This window comes from Panulirus ornatus, chromosome 3 (genome assembly GCF_036320965.1).
Source record: "Panulirus ornatus isolate Po-2019 chromosome 3, ASM3632096v1, whole genome shotgun sequence".
NCBI classification, from domain to species: domain Eukaryota; kingdom Metazoa; phylum Arthropoda; class Malacostraca; order Decapoda; family Palinuridae; genus Panulirus; species Panulirus ornatus.
The window spans coordinates 20,885,019-20,906,604 of record NC_092226.1 but is presented as its reverse complement, the minus strand read 5'-3'; the positions used below and the strand labels follow the sequence as shown (position 1 = coordinate 20,906,604).

At 41.1% G+C, this 21,586-nt stretch overlaps 1 protein-coding gene across 3 annotated transcripts in view; it reads right to left on the bottom strand.

Annotated features, from left to right (window-relative positions):
- LOC139761188 (formin-binding protein 1-like) overlaps positions 1-21,586 on the bottom strand; it is a 118,286-nt gene that overhangs the window by 49,306 nt on the left and 47,394 nt on the right. The window lies entirely within an intron of this gene.

Sequence of the window (21,586 nt, the reverse complement as noted above, 5' to 3'; positions counted from 1 at the left end):
GTTTTTACAATGATTTTATCTACTCATTAGTGAATGTTACATGCTACATCTTACACACATATTCAGTATTAAGTACATATCCTCTGATTTACTGTATTATTAAATGCCTCCTAACATTTTGAAAACATACCCTTTCTTTTATATTTATTCACCACTTCCAACAACAGCAAGGTATCATCAGGAAAAGATGAAGAAAAGTCCTCACTTGCTCACATCCATTCTCTAGCTGTAAGGTGTAATGCACTGAAACCACAATCCCCTATCCACAACCAGGTCCTATAGACCTTTTCATGGTTTTCCCCAGCTGCTTGATATGCCCTAGTTCTATCCAATGACAGTACACTACTCCATGTATACACATCGCTCCAAATAACTCTACCTTGTGCCCATTTCACCCTCCTGCATGTTAAGGCCCTGAACACTCAAAATCTTGCACACTACATTGTTCCACCTCCAATCTGGTCTACCCAAGTCTACTTGTCACCTCCACTTCTGACACATATATCCTCTTTGTCAACCCCTCCTCCATATCTCCAAACCATTTTGGTACACCCTATGCAGCTCTCTCAACCACACTCCTCTGTTTTCTACACCTCTCTCTTATCCTAACTTAATCAATCCTCTTCACACCAAGTCCTCTAATATTTCATCACCAACATACATAACCCCCTCGGTAAATTTTCAGCTACAGTCCATGTATCACATCCATACAATATGTTGGGACCACTTTATGTTCAAACATGCCTATTTCTGCCCTCCCAGATAATAACATCTCTTTTCACACATTCCTCACATCTCCCAGGACCTTCACCCACTCACCCTCCCTACGACTCACCTCTACTTCCATGGTTCTATTCACTGCCATGTTCACTCTCATGTATCTAAAATATCCCACTTCCTCTACATTTTCTCCATTCAAACTCATTCCCAACTAACCTGTCTCTCTGCACTCCTAAACCTAATAATAACCTTGCTTTTCTTCAGAATTACGTGTAACTTCCTCCTTTCACATACTCATCCAAACTTAGGCAACAACTTCTACAGTTTTTCATTTAAATCTGCCATGTCATCAGAAAACAACTGACTCACTTCCCAAGCCCCCCCTCACCCCCTACAGACTGCATTACCTGCCCCTCTCTCTAAGACCCTTGCAATCATCTCCCTCACCAGCCCTTCCACACATAAATCAAAGAGCCATGGTGGCATCATACACCTTTGATGTAGACCCACCTCCATCTTGAACCACTCTACTTCCTCTCTACATACCTACTACTAAAATACCTATATATGTCAGTGCTTGCAGGTATGGTGCTTGTGTTTCTTCACTTTGAGTCCATGCATACAATGCATCAGCTTGGATTCTTAAGTTCAGGCATTACAGATGTTACATTACCAAATGATACTCATAAGGAAGTTTAATGTCTTCTTATAAGCATATGTAAGACAAGTTTTGGTGGGCGTAAGCAGTGTAGTGTATGTTTACATTCAATCAGCTGACTGATTATGCAGTGAGTACGTAGCCACTTCAGCTTTGTGCGGTTTACCTTGTGCTTTGATCTTGATATTATTGATTTTATCAGTTAATCATCTATCACTATTGTGTGACTATAATGCTTTATGCTGATACAGGACATAGGTTACAAACTAAGGTACAAAACAGTGTTTTTTTTATCTTTGCAGTCATGATTTCCACTTTTTTTTTTCTCTGTAGTCATGGGTAGTAAGAGGAAGAGAGACGGAAATGATGCAGAAACTGAAGCCATTTTGACATCTGCAAGTGGAAGTGAGTTTGAGGACATGATGAATACTATTCATGATGTCTCAGAGGTATGTTTAAGTGGTGACATTTTAACACAACCTACTTCTGTCAACCAGCTCAACTACATCAGTTCCAGCACAAAAATGGCATAAATCTAAGAAAGTTCAAGGACAAAACCTCCCAGGAATAGACTGTATTCCACTGATGTGGAAGACTTGATAATTAGCTACAGGGTTTAACTTTTAAATTTAGAATATAGCCAATTTTTTCAGTAAATTTTGATGTAAATAAATCAATGTACATAATACTGTACTCTGTATTGTCACTATCATAACTTAACCTGAAGAACTAAAAAATAAATACCATAGTCAAATAGCAACATTTCATTTTTAAAAATATTTGTCACTTTTCCAAGATCTTCTTATGTAGATATAGTTACTATCATTCTTATAAAATGCACATTGGTATTCAACATTATCACTGTACAAAAAAATAATCAAAGCTGTCCATTTGATCAGTTGCAAGTGAATTTATGTACCACTTATCAGAGATGTTTTGTGGAAGGTCTTAAGAGTATATGATGTGGAAGGTAAAAGGTAAGCTGCTGGATGTAAAGAAAAGTTTTTACCAAGGATGCAAGGCATGTGTACGAGTAGGAAGAGAGGAGATTAACTGGTTCCTAGTGAAGGTCGGTCTGCAGCAGGGGTGTATTAATTTGTTTATGGATGGGGTGGTTAGGGTGGTAAATGCAAGGATTTTGGAGAGAGGGGAGAGTATGCAGTCTGTTGGAGTTGAGAGGGCCTGGGAAGTGAGTCAATTAATTTATATTTTTATTTCTTTATTATACTTTGTCGCTGTCTCCCGCGTTTGCGAGGTAGCGCAAGGAAACAGACGAAAGAAATGGCCCAACCCCCCCCCCATACACATGTATATACATACGTCCACACACACAAATATACATACCTACACAGCTTTCCATGGTTTACCCCAGACGCTTCACATGCCTTGATTCAATCCACTGACAGCACGTCAACCCCGGTATACCACATCGCTCCAATTCACTCTATTCCTTGCCCTCCTTTCACCCTCCTGCATGTTCAGGCCCCGATCACACAAAATCTTTTTCACTCCATCTTTCCACCTCCAATTTGGTCTCCCTCTTCTCCTCGTTCCCTCCACCTCCGACACATATATCCTCTTGGTCAATCTTTCCTCACTCCTTCTCTCCATGTGCCCAAACCACTTCAAAACACCCTCTTCTGCTCTCTCAACCACGCTCTTTTTATTTCCACACATCTCTCTTACCCTTACGTTACTCACTCGATCAAACCACCTCACACCACACATTGTCCTCAAACATCTCATTTCCAGCACATCCATCCTCCTGCGCACAACTCTATCCATGGCCCACGCCTCGCAACCATACAACATTGTTGGAACCACTATTCCTTCAAACATACCCATTTTTGCTTTCCGAGATAATGTTCTCGACTTCCACACATTCTTCAAGGCCCCCAGAATTTTCGCCCCCTCCCCCACCCTATGATCCACTTCCGCTTCCATGGTTCCATCCGCTGCCAGATCCACTCCCAGATATCTAAAACACTTCACTTCCTCCAGTTTTTCTCCATTCAAACTCACCTCCCAATTGACTTGACCCTCAACCCTACTGTACCTAATAACCTTGCTCTTATTCACATTTACTCTTAACTTTCTTCTTCCACACACTTTACCAAACTCAGTCACCAGCTTCTGCAGTTTCTCACATGAATCAGCCACCAGCGCTGTATCATCAGCGAACAACAACTGACTCACTTCCCAAGCTCTCTCATCCCCAACAGACTTCATACTTGCCCCTCTTTCCAAAACTCTTGCATTTACCTCCCTAACAACCCCATCCATAAACAAATTAAACAACCATGGAGACATCACACACCCCTGCCGCAAACCTACATTCACTGAGAACCAATCACTTTCCTCTCTTCCTACACGTACACATGCCTTACATCCTCGATAAAAACTTTTCACTGCTTCTAACAACTTTCCTCCCACGCCATATATTCTTAATACCTTCCACAGAGCATCCCTATCAACTCTATCATATGCCTTCTACAGATCCATAAATGCTACATACAAATCCAAATGTTCGCCAATAATACAGCTCTAGTGGCTGATTCGAGTGAGAAACTGCAGAATCTGGTGAATGAGTTTGGAAAAGTGTGTGAAAAGAGAAAGTTGAGTGTAAATGTGAATAAGAGCATGGTTATTAGGTTCAGTAGGGTTGAGGGACAAGTTAATTGAGATGTAAGTGTGAATGGAGAAAAACTGGAGGAAGTGAGGTGTTTCGAGGAATCTTGGAGTGGACTTAGCAGTAGATGGAACCATGGAAGCAGAAGTGAGTCACAGGGTGGGGGAGGAAGTGAAGGTTTTGGAAGCAATGAAGAATGTGTGGAAGGAGAGAGCATTACCTCAAAGAGCCAATATGGGTACGTTTGAAGGGATGGTAGTTCCAACAATATCATATGGCTGCGAGGCATGGGCCATAGATAGGGCTGCACAGAGGGTGGGTGTGTTGTATATGAAATGTCTTGAGGACAATATGTGGTGTGAGGTGGTTTGATCGAGTAAGTAATGAAAGAGAGATGTCTGGAAATATAAGGAGAGTGGTTGAAAGAGCAGAAGAGTGTGTGTTGAAATGGTTTGGAAACATGGAGAGAATGAGAGAGGAAAGATTGAAAAAGAGGATATATGTGTCAGAGGTGGAGGGATCAAGGAGAAGCGGGAGACCAAATTGGAGGTGGAAGGATGGAGTGAAAAAGATTTTGAGTGATTGGGGCCTGAACATACAGGAGGGTGAGAGGCATGAAAGGCATATAGTGAAATGGAACGATGTGGTATACTGGGGTCGATGTGTTGTCAATGGACTGAACCAGGGCATGTGAAGCATTTGGGGTAAACCATGGAAGGGTCTGTGGGGGCCTGGATGTGTATAGGGAGCTATGGTTTCGGTGCATTACACATGACAGCTAGAGACTGAATGTGAACAAATGTGGCCTTTTCTGTCTTTTTCCTGGTGCTACCTCACTGAAGTGGGTAGTAGCGATGCTGTTTCCTGTGGGGCGGGGTAGTGACAGAAATGGATGAAGGCAAGTAAGTATAAATATGTACATGCATATATATGTATATGTCTGTTTATGTATATGTATGTACATGTTGATATGTATATGTGCATGTATGGGTGTTTATGTCCATATATATGTGTATATGAGTGGATGGGCCATTATTCGTCTGTTTCCTGGCACTACCTTACCAATGCAGGAAACAGCAATTAAGTATAATAATAATAATAATGATAACAATAAATAAATAATCAAATACACGCATGAATACTTCCCATGTATTCCCCACGTGTCGTAGAAGGCAACTAAAGGGGGTGGGGTAGTGACAGGAATGGATGAAGGCAAGTAAGTTTAAATATGTACATGCATATATATGTATATGTCTGTTTATGTATGTGTGTGTACATGTTGATATGTATATGTGCATGTGTGGGTGTTTATGTCCATATATGTATATGAGTGGATGGGCCATTCTTCGTCTGTTTCCTGGCACTACCTTACCAATGCAGGAAACAGCGATTAAGTATAATAATAATAATAATAATAATAATAATAATAATAATAATAATAATAATAATAATAAATAAGAGCAAGGTTATTAGGTACAGTAGGGTTGAGGGTCAAGTCAGTTGGGAGGTTAGTTTGAATGGAGAAAAACTGGAGGAAGTAGAGTGTTTTAGATATCTGGGAGTGGATCTGGCAGTGGATGGAACCATGGAAGTGGAAGTGGATCATAGGGTGGGGAAGGGGGCGAAAATCCTGGGAGCCTTGAAGAATGTGTGGAAGTCGAGAACATTATCTCGGAAAGCAAAAATGGGTATGTTTGAAGGAATAGTGGTTCCAACAATGTTGTATGGTTGCGAGGTGTGGGCGATGGATAGAGTTGTGCGCAGGAGGATGGATGTGCTGGAAATGAGATGTTTGAGGACAATGTGTGGTGTGAGGTGGTTTGATTGAGTAAGTAACGTAAGGGTAAGAGAGATGTGTGGAAATAAAAAGAGCGTGGTTGAGAGAGCAGAAGAGGGTGTTTTGAAATCATTTGGGCGCATGGAGAGAATGAGTGAGGAAAGATTGACCAAGAGGATATATGTGTCGGAGGTGGAGGGAACGAGGAGAAGTGGGAGACCAAATTGGAGTGGAAAGATGGAGTGAAAAAGATTTTGTGTGATCGGGGCCTGCTCTTCCTCCTCGAAGGCTCAGTTTAGGGTGTCTAAATGTGAGTGGATGTATCTACGATAAGAAGAAAGGAGAGATAGGTAGTATGTTTGAGGAAAGAAACCTCGATGTTCTGGCTTTGATTGAAATGAAGCTCAAGGGTAAAGGGGAAGAGTGGTTTGGGAAAGTCTTGAGAGTAAAGCTAGGAGTTGGTGAGAGGACAAGAGCCATGGAAGAAGTAACAATACTCCTGAAGCAGGCGTTGTGGGAGTATATGACAGTGTAAGAAAGTAAATTCTAGATTGTTGTGGGTAAAACTGAAGGTGGATGGAGAGAGATTGGGTGATTATTGGTGCCTATGCACCTGGTACAACGGCAAAAGGTGAAAGCAAATGACGTGATGGGAGTGGGTGAGGAATGGGATGTATTTTGGGAAGCCATGATGGCTTGTGTAAAAGATGCAACTGGTGTGAGAAAGGTGGTAGGTAGGCAGATTAGAAAGGGTAGTGAGTTGTGGGATGAAGAAGTAAGGCTGTCAGTGAAAGAGAAGAGAAAGGCATCTGGACAACATTTGCAGGGTAGTGCAAATGACTGGGAGAGGTATAAAAGAAAGCAGCGAGACGTCAAGAAAAAGTGCAAGAGTTGAAAAAGAGGGCAAATGAGAGTTACGGTGAGAGAGTACCATTAAATTTTGGGAAGAATAAAAAGATGTTTTGGAAGGAGGTAAACAATGTGAGTAAGACAAGAGAACAAATGGTGAGGGGAGCAAGTCGAGAAGTGATAACAGATAGTGATGGAGTGAGTATCTGGAAGGTTTGTTGATATACAAGTTTGTTGAGTATTCCTGGGAAATTAAATGGGAGGGTATTGACTGCGAGGGTAAAGGTATGTACAGAACATCAGATTGGGGAAGAGCAGTGTGGTTTCAGCAGTGGTAGAGGATGTGTGGATCAGGTGTTTGCTTTGAAGAATGTATGAGAGAAATACTTAGAAAAACAGATGGACTTGTATGTAGCATTTATGGATGCAGAAAAGGAATATGAAAGGGTTAATAGAGATGCTTTGTGGAAAGTTTCAAGAGTATGTGGTGTGAAAAGTAAGTTGCTAGAAGCAGTAAAAAGTTTCTACCAAGGAAGTAGGGCAATATGTGTGAACAGGAAGAGAGGAAAGTGATTGGTTCCCGGTGAATGTCAGTTTGTGGCAGGGGTATGTGATGTCTCTATGGTTGTTTAATTTGTTTATGGATGGGGTGGTTATGGAGGCGAATGCAAGTTTTGGTGAGGGGCAAGTATGCAGTCTGTTGTGGATGAGAGGGCCTGGGAAGTGAGTCAGTTGTTGTTTGCTGATGATACAACGCTGGTGGCTGATTCGGGTGAGAAGTTGCAGAGGTTGGTGACTGAGTTTGGCAAAGTGGGTGAAGGAAAAAGTTGAGAGAAAATGTGAATAAAAGCAAGGTTATTTGGTTCATTAGAGTTGACGGACAAGTTACTTGGGAGGTCAGTTTGATTGGAGAAAAACTGGAGGAGATGAAGTGTTTTACGTATCTAGGAGTGGACCTAGCAGCGGATGAAACCATGGAAGCAGATGTGAGTCACACAGTGGGAAGGGGGCGAAGGTTCTGGGAGCATTGAAGAATGTGTGGAAGGCGAGCATGTTTTCTCGGAAAGCAAAATTGGGTATGTATGAAGGAATAGTGGTTCCAACAATGTTATATGGTTGCGAGAAATGGGCTATAGATAGGGTTGTGCGGAGGAGGGTGGATGTACTGGAAATAAAAGGTTTAAGGACAATATGTGGTGTGAAGTGGTTTGATTAAGTAAGCAATATAAGGGTAACAGAGATGTGTGGTAACAAAAAGAGTGTGGTTGAGAGAGTAGAAGTGGGTGTATTGAAATGGTTTGGACACATGCAGAATGAGTGAGAAAAGATTGACAAAAAGCAGGAGACCAAATTGGAGGTGGAAGGATGGAGTGAAAAAGATTTTGAGCGATTGGGACCTGAACATACAGGAGGGTGAAAGGCATGCAAGGAGCAGAGTGCATTGGAACGATGTCGCTGGAGGGAAGGTGTGTGTGTGTGTGTGTGTGTGTGTGTGTGTGTGTGTGTGTGTGTGTGTGTGTGTGTGTGTCCCCTTGGCATCATCCCCCCCCTCCCATGTGTGGTGGAGTGGCGATGGGGAATGGATGAAAGCAGCAAAGATGATATGTACAAGTGTATATATTTTTCTTATGCTTATTCTCCATTTCCTGCATTAGCAAGGTACGTTAAGAACAGAGCACTGAGCCTTAGAGGGAAGATTCTCACTTGGTACCCCCCCCCCCCCCCTCTTTTTCTTCTTTTGGAAAATTCAAAATGAGAGGGGAGGATTTCCAGTCCCCCACTCCCCCTCCTTTTAGTTGCCTTCTACAACACACAGGGAATATGTGGGGAGTATTCTTTCTCCCCTATCCCAGGGATAACATGTATATATGTATATGTTTGTGTATCTATATGTATGTATGCGTTGAAAAGTATTTGTGCTTGTATGGGCATTTATGTATATATATGTGTATATGAGTGGTTGGACCATTTTTTGTCTGTTTCCTTGCGCTACCTCATGAACACGGGAGACAGTGATAGGGGAGATGGCAATAGGGGAGAAAGAATAAATAAATAAAAGAGGAGGGAGCAGGGGCTGGAAATCCTCCCTTCTCGTTTTTAATTTTCCAAAAGAAGGAACAGAGAAGGGGGGTCAAGTGAGGATTTCCCTCAAAGGCTCAGTCCTCTGTTCTTAACCCTACCTCGCTAATGCGGGAAATGGCAAATAGTATGGTTTCAGTGCATTATTACATGACAGCTAGAGACTGAGTGTGAACGAATATGGCCTTTGTTGTCTTTTCCTAGTGCTACCTCGCCCACATGAGGGGGGAGGGGGTTGTTATTTCATGTGTGGCGGGGTGGCAATGGGAATGAATAAAGGCAGACAGTATGAATTATGTACATGTGCATATATGTATATGTCTGTGAGTGTATATATATGTATACGTTGAGATGTATAGGTATGTAGATTTGCGTGTGTGGACATGTATGTATATACATGTGTATGTGGGTGGGTTGGGCCATTCTTTCGTCAGTTTCCTTGCGCTACCTTGCTAAAGCGGGAGACAGCGATAAAGAATAAATAAATAAATATATCTAATTTGTTGACAGACTCTTCAACAGTATTACTAACATACTTTGCCAAATCTACTACAATCCTCTTGATTTTTGATGGTATTCATTGCTATTCGGTGATATTTGAACTTAAAATATACCAGCAATTTTTCGAACTATAGAAATTTTGCTGAACAATACCAACTTCTCTTCCTTTTTTAAAACCATGAGTTGTAAGATTAAAGGCATTTTTGTTGTCTTTCCATTTTTTCTTTCACATGTATTCAGTGTTTCCTGCCTTAGCAAAGTAATGTCATGATTAGATGAATAAATTGCCTCATTTGTTCACATCCAATCTCTAGCTATCTGGTATAATGCATTAAAACCAGGGTTGAACATCACAGCCAAACCCCAAAGACTATCTATCTACATCTATGATGCCTGTTCCCTCCTGGAACTCCCTGAAGGGGGTGGCCATGGTAATGGAGTCTCCATATCTAGTGAATTTCAGTCCTGCTCCCTAGCCTTTAGTGCCTCACCCTTAACAGGTAACTCTAACACAGTGTTTGTAGAGGCTCTTACCAAATGTTCCTACATACTGCCTGCTCCTACCTAAAGCTCCTGCCTAATGTTCCTACCTTTTACTTCTACTTAATTTTTCAGCCTACATCTTCCTACCCACTACATTTATCTATTGCTATTACCACTTTGCCAAAAGGCAGGGATAGCACATGGTGCTCACTACAGGAAAATCTACACTTACAAAGAATGTGCTGTTTAAGTTTTGTTAAGTGTTATGCATGATAAGGAGAGAATGTATGTTCAAAGACAGAATGCCAGTAGCCCACATGCGGCTGAGGCAGAAGGAAAAGGCAGTCACCTGGGTCAGGAAAGTGCAACTTGACAGCCACTTGAGTAATGACTTACTATGCAGCTGTCGCTAACCCTCCAAATACCAAGGCAGGTACTACTGATAATATACCTCCCCTGTAACTGGCTACCTACCAGAGACTTCCCATGGTTTTCCCCAGAACATTTCATATGCCCACTAACAGCAGATCTTCCCCTTATATAACATCAATCCATTTCATTTTATTCCATGCATACTTCTCCCACTCAATAATTAGGCCACTTTACTTCAAAGAACCCATGACTCCATCCCTTATCTCCTCAGTCTCATCCTATACTGGGACTTCAAAAAAGTGATGCAAATTTTCATAATACCAAGATGAAGTACAAACACAGGAAGTTGTCACACACTATAACACATCTGCATATTTCAAATATATTCATTCTTTCATTCCTGGTCCTGGCCTTCACAACTAGTGCATTCCATGCATTGTTTATAATCTTGTCTCTACTTTTGGGAAATTTCTTGTAAACTTTGTTTCTAATAATCCCAAGACAAAATAATAACTGTTGTGAACTAATCTAAGGATTAGAGTGGCCATAAAACAATACTCATTTGAGAAATTCTCATTTTCCCAGACTGCTGCCTTAAAGTTATCAAAGTATACATATCTATTCCAGAGTTCCCTCCAGCAAATTTCCAACGCTATCTAAATTATAGAATAAATGAAATTTACAGCCATTTATCAAAGATCTGAAACATATATTTTCTTTTCATACTTGTTCACTGTTTCCTGTATTAGTGAGGTAGTGCCAGGAACAGATGAAGAAAGGCCACATCCGTTAACATACATTCTCTAGCTGTCATGTGTACCACATCAAAACCACAGCTCCCTATCCACAACCAGGCCCCACAGACCTTTCCATAGTTTGCCCTGGATGCTTTCCATGCCTTGCATCAGATGGAATAGCCTACCCTGTATACTGATGTGAGACTCTAAATATGTCTACAACAAATTAAAAGTGAAAAGTGGTTACTAGGGAAATTTGAAGTGCCACTATGAATTTAGAAAATAGGGGGTGGGGGGTTGTTATTCCATGTGTGGCGGGGTGGCGATGGGAACAAGTAAAGGCAGTGTGAATTGTGTGCATGTGTGTGTGTGTGTGTGTCTGTGTGTGTATATATATGTGTACATTGAGATGTATAGATGTGTGTATTGTGCATGGGTGGACATGTATGTGTGTGCATGTGTATGTGGGCGGGTTGGGCCATTCTTTCATCTGTTTCCTTGCGCTGCCTCACTAACGCGGGAGACGGCGACAAAGCAAAATAAATAAATAAATATACATACATCCCTGGGGATAGGGGAGAAAGAATACTTCCCACGTATTCCCTGCGTGTCATAGAAGGCGACTAAAAGGGGAGGGAGCGGGTGGCTGGAAATCCTCCCCTCTCGTTTTTTTCAATTTTCCAAAAGAAGGAACAGAGAAGGGGGCCAGGTGAGGATGTTCCCTCAAAGGCCCATTCCTCTGTTCTTAACGCTACCTCACTGACGTGGGAAATGGCGAATAGTATGAAAGAAAAAGAAATGTGTATATATATATATATATATATATATATGTATTTTTTTTTTTTTTTTTTTCATACTTTGTCGCTGTCTCCCGCGTTTGCGAGGTAGCGCAAGGAAACAGACGAAAGAAATGGCCCAACCCCCCCCCCCCATACACATGTACATACGTCCACACACGCAAATATACATACCTACACAGCCTTCCATGGTTTACCCCAGACGCTTCACATGCCTTGATTCAATCCACTGACAGCACGTCAACCCCTGTATACCACATCGCTCCAATTCACTCTATTCCTTGCCCTCCTTTCACCCTCCTGCATGTTCAGGCCCCGATCACACAAAATCTTTTTCACTCAATCTTTCCACCTCCAATTTGGTCTCCCTCTTCTCCTCGTTCCCTCCACCTCCGACACATATATCCTCTTGGTCAATCTTTCCTCACTCATTCTCTCCATGTGCCCAAACCATTTCAAAACACCCTCTTCTGCTCTCTCAACCACGCTCTTTTTATTTCCACACATCTCTCTTACCCTTACGTTACTTACTCGATCAAACCACCTCACACCACACATTGTCCTCAAACATCTCATTTCCAGCACATCCATCCTCCTGCGCACATCTCTATCCATAGCCCACGCCTCGCAACCATACAACATTGTTGGAACCACTATTCCTTCAAACATACCCATTTTTGCTTTCCGAGATAATGTTCTCGACTTCCACACATTTTTCAAGGCTCCCAGAATTTTCGCCCCCTCCCCCACCCTATGATCCACTTCCGCTTCCATGGTTCCATCCGCTGACAGATCCACTCCCAGATATCTAAAACACTTCACTTCCTCCAGTTTTTCTCCATTCAAACTCACCTCCCAATTGACTTGACCCTCACCCCTACTGTACCTAATAACCTTGCTCTTATTCACATTTACTCTTAACTTTCTTCTTCCACACACTTTACCAAACTCAGTCACCAGCTTCTGCAGTTTCTCACATGAATCAGCCACCAGCACTGTATCATCAGCGAACAACAACTGACTCACTTCCCAAGCTCTCTCATCCCCAACAGACTTCATACTTGCCCCTCTTTCCAGGACTCTTGCATTTACCTCCCTAACAACCCCATCCATAAACAAATTAAACAACCATGGAGACATCACACACCCCTGCCGCAAACCTACATTCACTGAGAACCAATCACTTTCCTCTCTTCCTACATATATATATATTATATATATATATATATATATATATATATATATATATATATATATATATATATATATATATATATGTATATATATATATATATATATTATCCCTGGGGATAGGGATTAAGAATACTTCCCACGTATTCCCTGCGTGTCGTAGAAGGCGACTAAAAGGGGAGGGAGCAGGGGGCTGGAAATCCTCCCCTCTCGGTTTTTTTTTTTATTTTCCAAAAGAAGGAACAGAGGGGGCCAGGTGAGGATATTCCAAAAAAGGCCCAGTCCTCTGTTCTTAACGCTACCTCGCTAACGCGGGAAATGGCGAATAGTTTAAAAGAAAGAAAAAAGGGAAAGAAATGTTGCAATCCTTTAGGTAATTGTACAAGTTACTACTGCAAATCTGGATTTAGGAGAAATAAGATGGAATTTTATGTACCTTAAAGTATAGGATAATAATATAATAATGTCAAAAGGAAAATTTGGACAGCAGGCACTAAAGGAAAGAGAAGATATTAAAAATATTACAGACAACAGTTAGAGCATAATGAAATAAACAGAAGTGTATGACATCACTTACAAAACAGAGGAGTAGGACATTATAAATATGAAAAGAAGAAGCATAACAATAATTCTGTGGTTAGATTTAAACTAAGAAATGAAAATGGATGGAAACATGGAATAAGTCATGAGAATGAAGACAAAAGAGTTAAGATGCATTTTAAAGAACAGGAGGGTAATCTTAAGAATCTTAATCATACATGCAATAAACTTTTAAGGTTTAGCATAGGGGATGATAACACAAAAATATTACTAGATTAGCAAAAAGGATTAATGAGGTTGCTAACAAGGAAAAAGACAAATATTAAATTTTTTTTTAACATGATGACTATCTTGAAGCCAGTTGAAGGAAGTAATACTGTAAAGCTGGCACCTCACTGTCCTGTGGATGGGGTTTTCTCTTAAGATTAAAATATTTGAGACAAATGAACTGAATTATTAGTGGTAAGTGATTATACCTTTAGTTTTGAGTGAAAACCTTAATGCAGTTTTCTAAGGTACATTAAAACTAAGCCCTCAACATTATTGTAGGCATTATTTCTTGTGGGTTTGTCTACCATGCCAACTAAATTTGATGACTTTGCTACAAAACTACAAGACATGGAACCATACTTCAAATTCCAAGTGAAAATCCCACAGTTATGAAATTTCTTCAGCAGTTTTTCTGAACCTACAAGAGCAGGGGAAACAAGTTTGCTTCCTATGTAAGTTAGTGTGTTTCACTATACACATAAGAAAACACCATCACAATCAACTACTGTAAAATCATCATCCTCGAAAGTGCTCTTTAGTATCCTAAGTTGACATGACTGTTGGAGGAATCAGTCTTGTGATACTGGAATGATCATCTGAGAGCAGTATATACATGCCAGATGAGTTACTTACTATTGTGGCACAAAGATTATGTTAGATTAGTTCAGACATTGAAAAATCTTTAGTCAATCTATTACATTCTGAGGAAACTTTTCTCCCTGGTAGTGTATCTCCAATTACATAACGGTCTTAAAAGAGGAAGTCCCTCTGATTCATGAATTTCTTAACTCAATTCTTTTTTTCAAGAGTGGAACACTGTTGTAATTGTAAACTGGGGTACAGATGAAGGTTGGCTCAAGAAGAAACCTGAGAATATTAAAAAATTCCCTTGACCTTTAAAGGTGTGTCATCGACAAACCTATAAATTCCCTTGACCTTTAAAGGTGTGTCATCGACAAACCTACAAATATGTCCATGAAATTTTGCACAATTTCATGTCACGAGATACACCTGAAATTGTTTTCAGAAAAACATACCCACCTTACCAATATTTCCACAAGGGAAATTGCATCCACACCATAATGAATCTTGTTTGTTTTTGGCTGTGAATTAAGCCAAAAGTTGTCATAAAAAAAAAACACATGCCCTGCACAGTTTGCTGGCCTTCCCCCAACCATGAAATGGTGCCAGTCTCATAAAGTGCTGGCCCCACACAATGGCTGGTTGAAACCTCATGCATAAACAATGAATCAGTTAGCTGATGGCCACAACCCATTTAGTGATTCATTTACCTTTGATTCCTTTGTTTTCATCATTATCTAGGTATGCTGTGTGTGTGTGTGTGTGTGTTATCATCACGCATAAATAAAGATAAATAAAAATATGTTTTTATCGAGGATGTAAGGCATGTGTACGTGTAGGAAGATAGGAAAGTGATTGGTTCTCAGTGAATGTAGGTTTGCGGCAGGGGTGTGTGATGTCTCCATGGTTGTTTAATTTGTTTATGGATGGGGTTGTTAGGGAGGTGAATGCAAGAGTTTTGGAAAGAGGGGCAAGTATGAAGTCTGTTGTGGATGAGAGAGCTTGGGAAGTGAGTCAGTTGTTCGCTGATGATACAGCGCTGGTGGCTGATTCATGTGAGAAACTGCAGAAGCTTGATAAAGTGTGTGAAAGAAGAAAGTTAAGAGTAAATGTGAATAAGAGCAAGGTTATTAGGTACAGTAGGGTTGAGGGTCAAGTCATTTGGGAGGTTAGTTTGAATGGAGAAAAACTGGAGGAAGTAAAGTGTTTTAGATATCTGGGAGTGGATCTGGCAGCGGATGGAACCATGGAAGCGGAAGTCAATCATAGGGTGGGGGAGGGGGCAAAAATCCTGGGAGCCTTGAAGAATGTGTGGAAATCGAGAACATTATCTCGGAAAGCAAAAATGGGTATGTTTGAAGGAATAGTGGTTCCAACAATGTTGTATGGTTGCGAGGCGTGGGCTATGGATAGAGTTGTGCGCAAGAGGGTGGATGTGCTGGAAATGAGATGTTTGAGGACAATGTGTGGTGTGAGGTGGTTTGATCGAGTAAGTAATGTAAGGGTAAGAGAGATGTGTGGAAATAAAAAGAGCGTGGTTGAGAGAGCAGAAGAGGGTGTTTTGAAATGGTTTGGGCACATGGAGAGAATGAGTGAGGAAAGATTGACCAAGAGGATATATGTGTCGGAGGTGGAGGGAACGAGGAGAAGTGGGAGACCAAATTGGAGGTGGAAAGATGGAGTGAAAAAGATTTTGAGTGATCGGGGCCTGAACATGCAGAAGGGTGAAAGGCGGGCAAGGAATAGAGTGAATTGGATCGATGTGGTATACCGGGGTTGACGTGCTGTCAGTGGATTGAATCAGGGCATGTGAAGCGTCTGGGGTAAACCATGGAAAGTTGTGTGGGGCCTGGATGTGGACAGGGAGCTGTGGTTTCGGTCATTATTGCATGACAGCTAAAGACTGAGTGTGAACGAATGAGGCCTTTGTTGTCTTTTCCTAGCGCTACCTCGCACACATGAGGGGGGAGGGGGATGGTTTTCCATGTGTGGCGAGGTGGCGATGGGAATGAATAAAGGCAGACAGTGTGAACTGTGTGCAAGGGTATATATGTATGTGTCTGTGTGTGTATATATATGTGTACATTGAGATGTATAGGTATGTATATTTGCGTGTGTGGACGTGTGTGTAGATACATGTGTATGGGGGTGGGTTGGGCCATTTCTTTCGTCTGTTTCCTTGCGCTACCTCGCAAAAGCGGGAGACAGCGACAAAGCAAAATAAATAAAATAAATATATCTTTTATAATGAATGTTTCCAAGGCAGCAAAATGGAGCTGTTTCTTGTCCCTTTTAATCCAGAGCTTTAATTTTTCATGACCTTTACAGTCTGTCTATCATTCCATCTTTTTCTTTTTATATCTCTGATACCTGTTCCCTGAGGGAATTCCCTCAAGAGGGTGGCCACAGCAGAAGAGTCTTCATAACTGATGGACTCATGTAACTTCTTAGCCTTTAGTGCCTCACCCTCAGCAGGCCACTGGCAGAGGGTAACTCTTGCAATATTTTCTGAGACTCCTACTTTAAGTTCCCACCAACTACTAACGTTCCCACCAACTTCTTTCTATTAATGAAGAATTAACTTCATGGAGGTATTTCCTCCTATCATTAAATGAAAGAATTCAAACAGCAACAGACCACTGGGTCCTTTGGAGGCTGTTTGTGATAGCAAAAGATATAAGAAACTCTGATTAGTATGGTAAAAGTGGAAAGACATACAGATAATTCAATGAAAAAACATGCAAACTGTTCATGTGACTAAAAAGGCAAAAATGTTAGTAATGAACTTGATACAAAACATTTGTGAAGTCTATTCCTAAACATATCTACAGTACTACTTCTAATCACTCTAACTGGCAGATCATTATATCAGCAATCCTACTGCAGAAAAAAGAACTTTGCCTCATTCAAGGTAAAACGTTGGCCCATGAGATGTATCCATGACTAAGAGTGAAGGCAGATGATTTTGCTTTGCTTTGTTGCTGTCTCCCGCATTAGCGAGGCAGCACAAGGAAACGGACGAAAGAATGGCCCAACCCACCCACATACACATCCACACACGCAATATATACATACCTATACATCTCAACCTATACATATATATACACACACAGACATATACATATATACACATGCACATAATTCATGCTGTCTGCCTTTATTAATTCCCATCGCCACCCTGCCACACATGAAAATAACCACCCCCTCCCCCAAATGTGCGTGAGGTAGCGCTAGGAAAAGACAACAAAGGCCACTTTCGTTCACATTCAGTCTCTAGCTGTCAGATGAATCATGCCTTAAATAACTAGTCAGAATGAGATTACCAAAGCCTCTGATAACTGTAAATACCTATAGTAGATCACCTCAACCTTCTCTTTTGCAGATGAAACAGATTTGAGTTGTTTCACTGGCTCTCATACAATTTGTTTCTTAGTCTTGACATAATCTTAACTGATCAATGTTGTACTCTCTTTAACCTGTCTACATCTTTTTTCAAGTAGGGTAACCAATACTGAACACAAGAATCAAGATAGGGATGCACCAATAAATAGAAAAGTGTGAGGATGATTTTCATTGACTTATTTTTGAAAGTCCTTCCTATGAACTGAAGAATCTTGTTCAATCTTACTGCTACTTCTATAACTGCCAACTTATATTTAGGTCAACTGAGACTGTTATATCAATGTCTGCTCCCTCAAATACGTTTTTCAGTTCAAGATAATCTATACTGTAGCTTACCTAATTATTTTCACAATGTTTTTCTTTTATACTTAGTCGTTCTCTCCTGCGTTAGCGAGGAAGCACAAGGAAACAGATGAAAGAATGATCCAACCCGACCACATACACGTTTATACATACACATCTAAAAACACACATATACATAACTATGCATTTCAATGTATAAATACAAATACATACACAGACATATACATATATACACATGTACATATCTATACTTGCTGCCTTCATCCATTCCCGTCGCCACCCCACCACACATGAAATGGCACTCTCCTACCCCTGTGTGCGTGTGAGGTAGTGCTAGGAAAGGACAACAAAGGCCACATTCGTTCACACTCAGTCTATAGTTGTCATGTGTAATGCCCAGAAACCGCATCCAAGCCCCACAAAACTTTCCATGGTTTACCTAAGACGCTTCACATGCCCTGGGTTCAATCCATTGCCAACACGTCAACCCTAGTATAACACATTGTTCCAATTCACTCTATTCCTTGCATACCTTTCACCCTCATGTATGTACAGGCCCTGATGGCTCAAAATATTTTTCACTCTATCCTTCCACCTCCAATATGGTCTCCCACTTCTCCTCATTCTTCAAGCAAACACCTGATCCACACATCCTCTACCTCTTCTGAAACCACACTGCTCTTCCCCAATCTGATGCTCTGTACATGCCTTCACCCTCTCAATCAATACCCTCCCATATAATTTCCCAGAAATACTCAAACAAACTTATACCTCTGTAATTTGAGCACTCACCTTTATCCCCTTTGCCTTTGTACAATGGCACTATCCATGCATTCCGCCAATCCTCAGGGACTTCACCATGAACCATACATACACTGAATATCCTTACCAACCAGTCAACAACACAGTCATCCCCTTTTTTAATCAATTCCACTGCAATACCATCCTAAGCCGCCACCTTGCCAGCTTTAATCTTCCGCAATGCTTTCACTACCTCTTCTCTGTTTACCATGCCAATCTCCCTGACCCTCTCACTTCACACACCACCTTGACTAAAACTCCCTATATCTGCCACTCTATCATCGAACACATTCAACAAACCTTCAAAATACTCACTCCATCTCCTTCTCACTTCACCACTACTTATTAACTCCCAACTAGCCCTCTTCATCGATGTTCCCATTTGTTCTCATTTCTACTACCAATACATAAAACTCTGAACTTATCTATTCATTTTTATTATTTTGCTTTGTCACTGTCTCCTGTGTTAGCAAGGTAGCGTCAGGAAACAGATGTAAGAATGGCCCAACCCACCCACATACACATGTATGTACATAAACGTCCACACAAGCAAATATACATACCTATACATCTCAACATATACATATATATATGCACACAGACATATACATATATACACATGTACATAATTCATACTGTCTGCCTTTATTCATTCCCATTGCCACCCCGCCAACCATGAAATAAAAAACCCCTCCCCCCTCATGTGTGCGAGGTAGCATAGGAAAAGGCAACAAAGGCCCCATTCATTCACACTAAGTCTCTAGCTGTAAAGACAACAAAGGCCACATTCGTTCAAACTCAGTCTCTAGCTGTCATGTAATAATGCACCGAAACCACAGCTCTCTTTCCACATCCAGGCCCCACAGAACTTTCCATGGTTCACCCCAGACGCTTCACATGCCCTGGTTCAATCCATTGACATCACGTCAACCCCAGTATACCACATCGTTCCAATTCACACTATTCTTTGAACACCTTTCACCCTCCTGCATGTTCAGGCCCCAATAACTCAAAATCTTTTTCACGCCATCTTTCCACCTCCAATTTGGTCTACCACTTCTCCTTGTTCCCTCCACCTCCGACACATATATCCTCTTGGTCAATCTTTCCTCACTCGTTCTCTCCATGTGACCAAACCATTTCAAAACACCCTCTTCTGCTCTCTCAATTACACTCTTTTTATTACCACACATCTCTCTTACCCTATTGTTACTTACTCAATCAAACCACCTCACACCACATATTGTCCTCAAACATCTCATTTCCAGCACATCCACCCTCCTACGCACAACTATATCTATAGCCCAAGCCTTGCACCATATAACATTGTTGGAACCACTATTCCTTCAAACATACCCATTTTTGCTTTCCAAGATAATGTTCTCGACGTCCACACATTCTTCAACGCTCCCAAAACTTTCGCCCTCTCCCCCACCCTATGACTCACTTATGCTTCCATGGTTCCATCCGTTGCCAAATCACTCCCAGACATCTAAAACACTTCATTTCCTCCAGTTTTTCTCCATTCATACTTACCTCCCAATTGACTTGTCCCTCAACCCTACTGTACCTAATAACCTTGCTCTTATACACATTTACTCTCAGCTTTCTTCTTTCACACACTTTACCAAACTCAGTCACCAGCTTCTGAAGTTTCTCACAAGAATCAACCACCAGTGCTGTATCATCAGTGAACAACAACTGACTCACTTCCCAAGCTCTCTCATCCACAACAGACTGCATGCTTGCCCCTCTTTCCAAAACTCTTTCATTCACCTCCCTAACTACCCCATCCATAAACAAATTAAACAAACATGGAGAGATCACACACCCCTGCCGCAAACCTACATTCACTGAGAACCAATCACTTTCCTCTCTTCCTACACGTACACATGCCTTACATCCTCGATAAAAACTTTTCACTACTTCTAATAACTTGCCTCCCACACCATATATTCTTAATACCTTCCACAGAGCATCTCTATCAACTCTATCGTATACCTTCTCCAGATCCATAAATGCTACAAGAAATCCATTTGCTTTTCTATTTCTCACATACATTCTTCAAAGCAAACACCTGATCCACACATCCTCTATCACTTCTGAAACCACACTGCTCTTCCCCAATCTGATGTTCTGTACATGCCTTCACCCTCTCAATCAATACCCTCCCATACAATTTCCAAGGAATACTCAACAAACTTATACCTCTGTAATTTGAGTACTCACTTTTCTCCTCTTTGCCTTTGTACAATGGCACTATGCAAGCATTCCACCAATCCTCAGGCACCTCACCATGAGTCATACATACATTAAATAATCTTACCAACCAGTCAACAATACAGTCACTCTCTTTTTTAATAAATTCCACTGCAATACCATTCAAACCCGCTGCCTTGCCGGCGTTCATCTTCCGCAAAGCTTTTAATACCTCTTCTCTATTTACCAAATCATTCTCCCTAACCCCCTCACTTTGCACACCACCTCGACCAAAACACCCTATATCTGCCACTCTATCATCAAACACATTCAACAAACCTTCAAAATACTCACTCCATCTCCTTCTCATATCACCACTACTTGTTATTACCTCTCCATTAGCACCCTTCACTGAAGTTCCCATTGATTCCCTTGTCTTCCGCACTTTATTTACCTCCTTCCAAAACATCTTTTTATTCTCCCTAAAATTTAATGATACTTTCTCACCCCAACTCTCATTTGCCCTCTTTTTCACCTCTTGCACTTTTCTCTTGCCTCTTTCTTTTATACATCTCCCACTCATTTGCATTACTTCCCTGCAAAAATCGTCCAAATGCCTCTCTCTTCTCATTCACTAACAATCTTACTTCTTCGTCCCACCACTCACTACCCTTTCTAATCTGCCCACCTCCCACG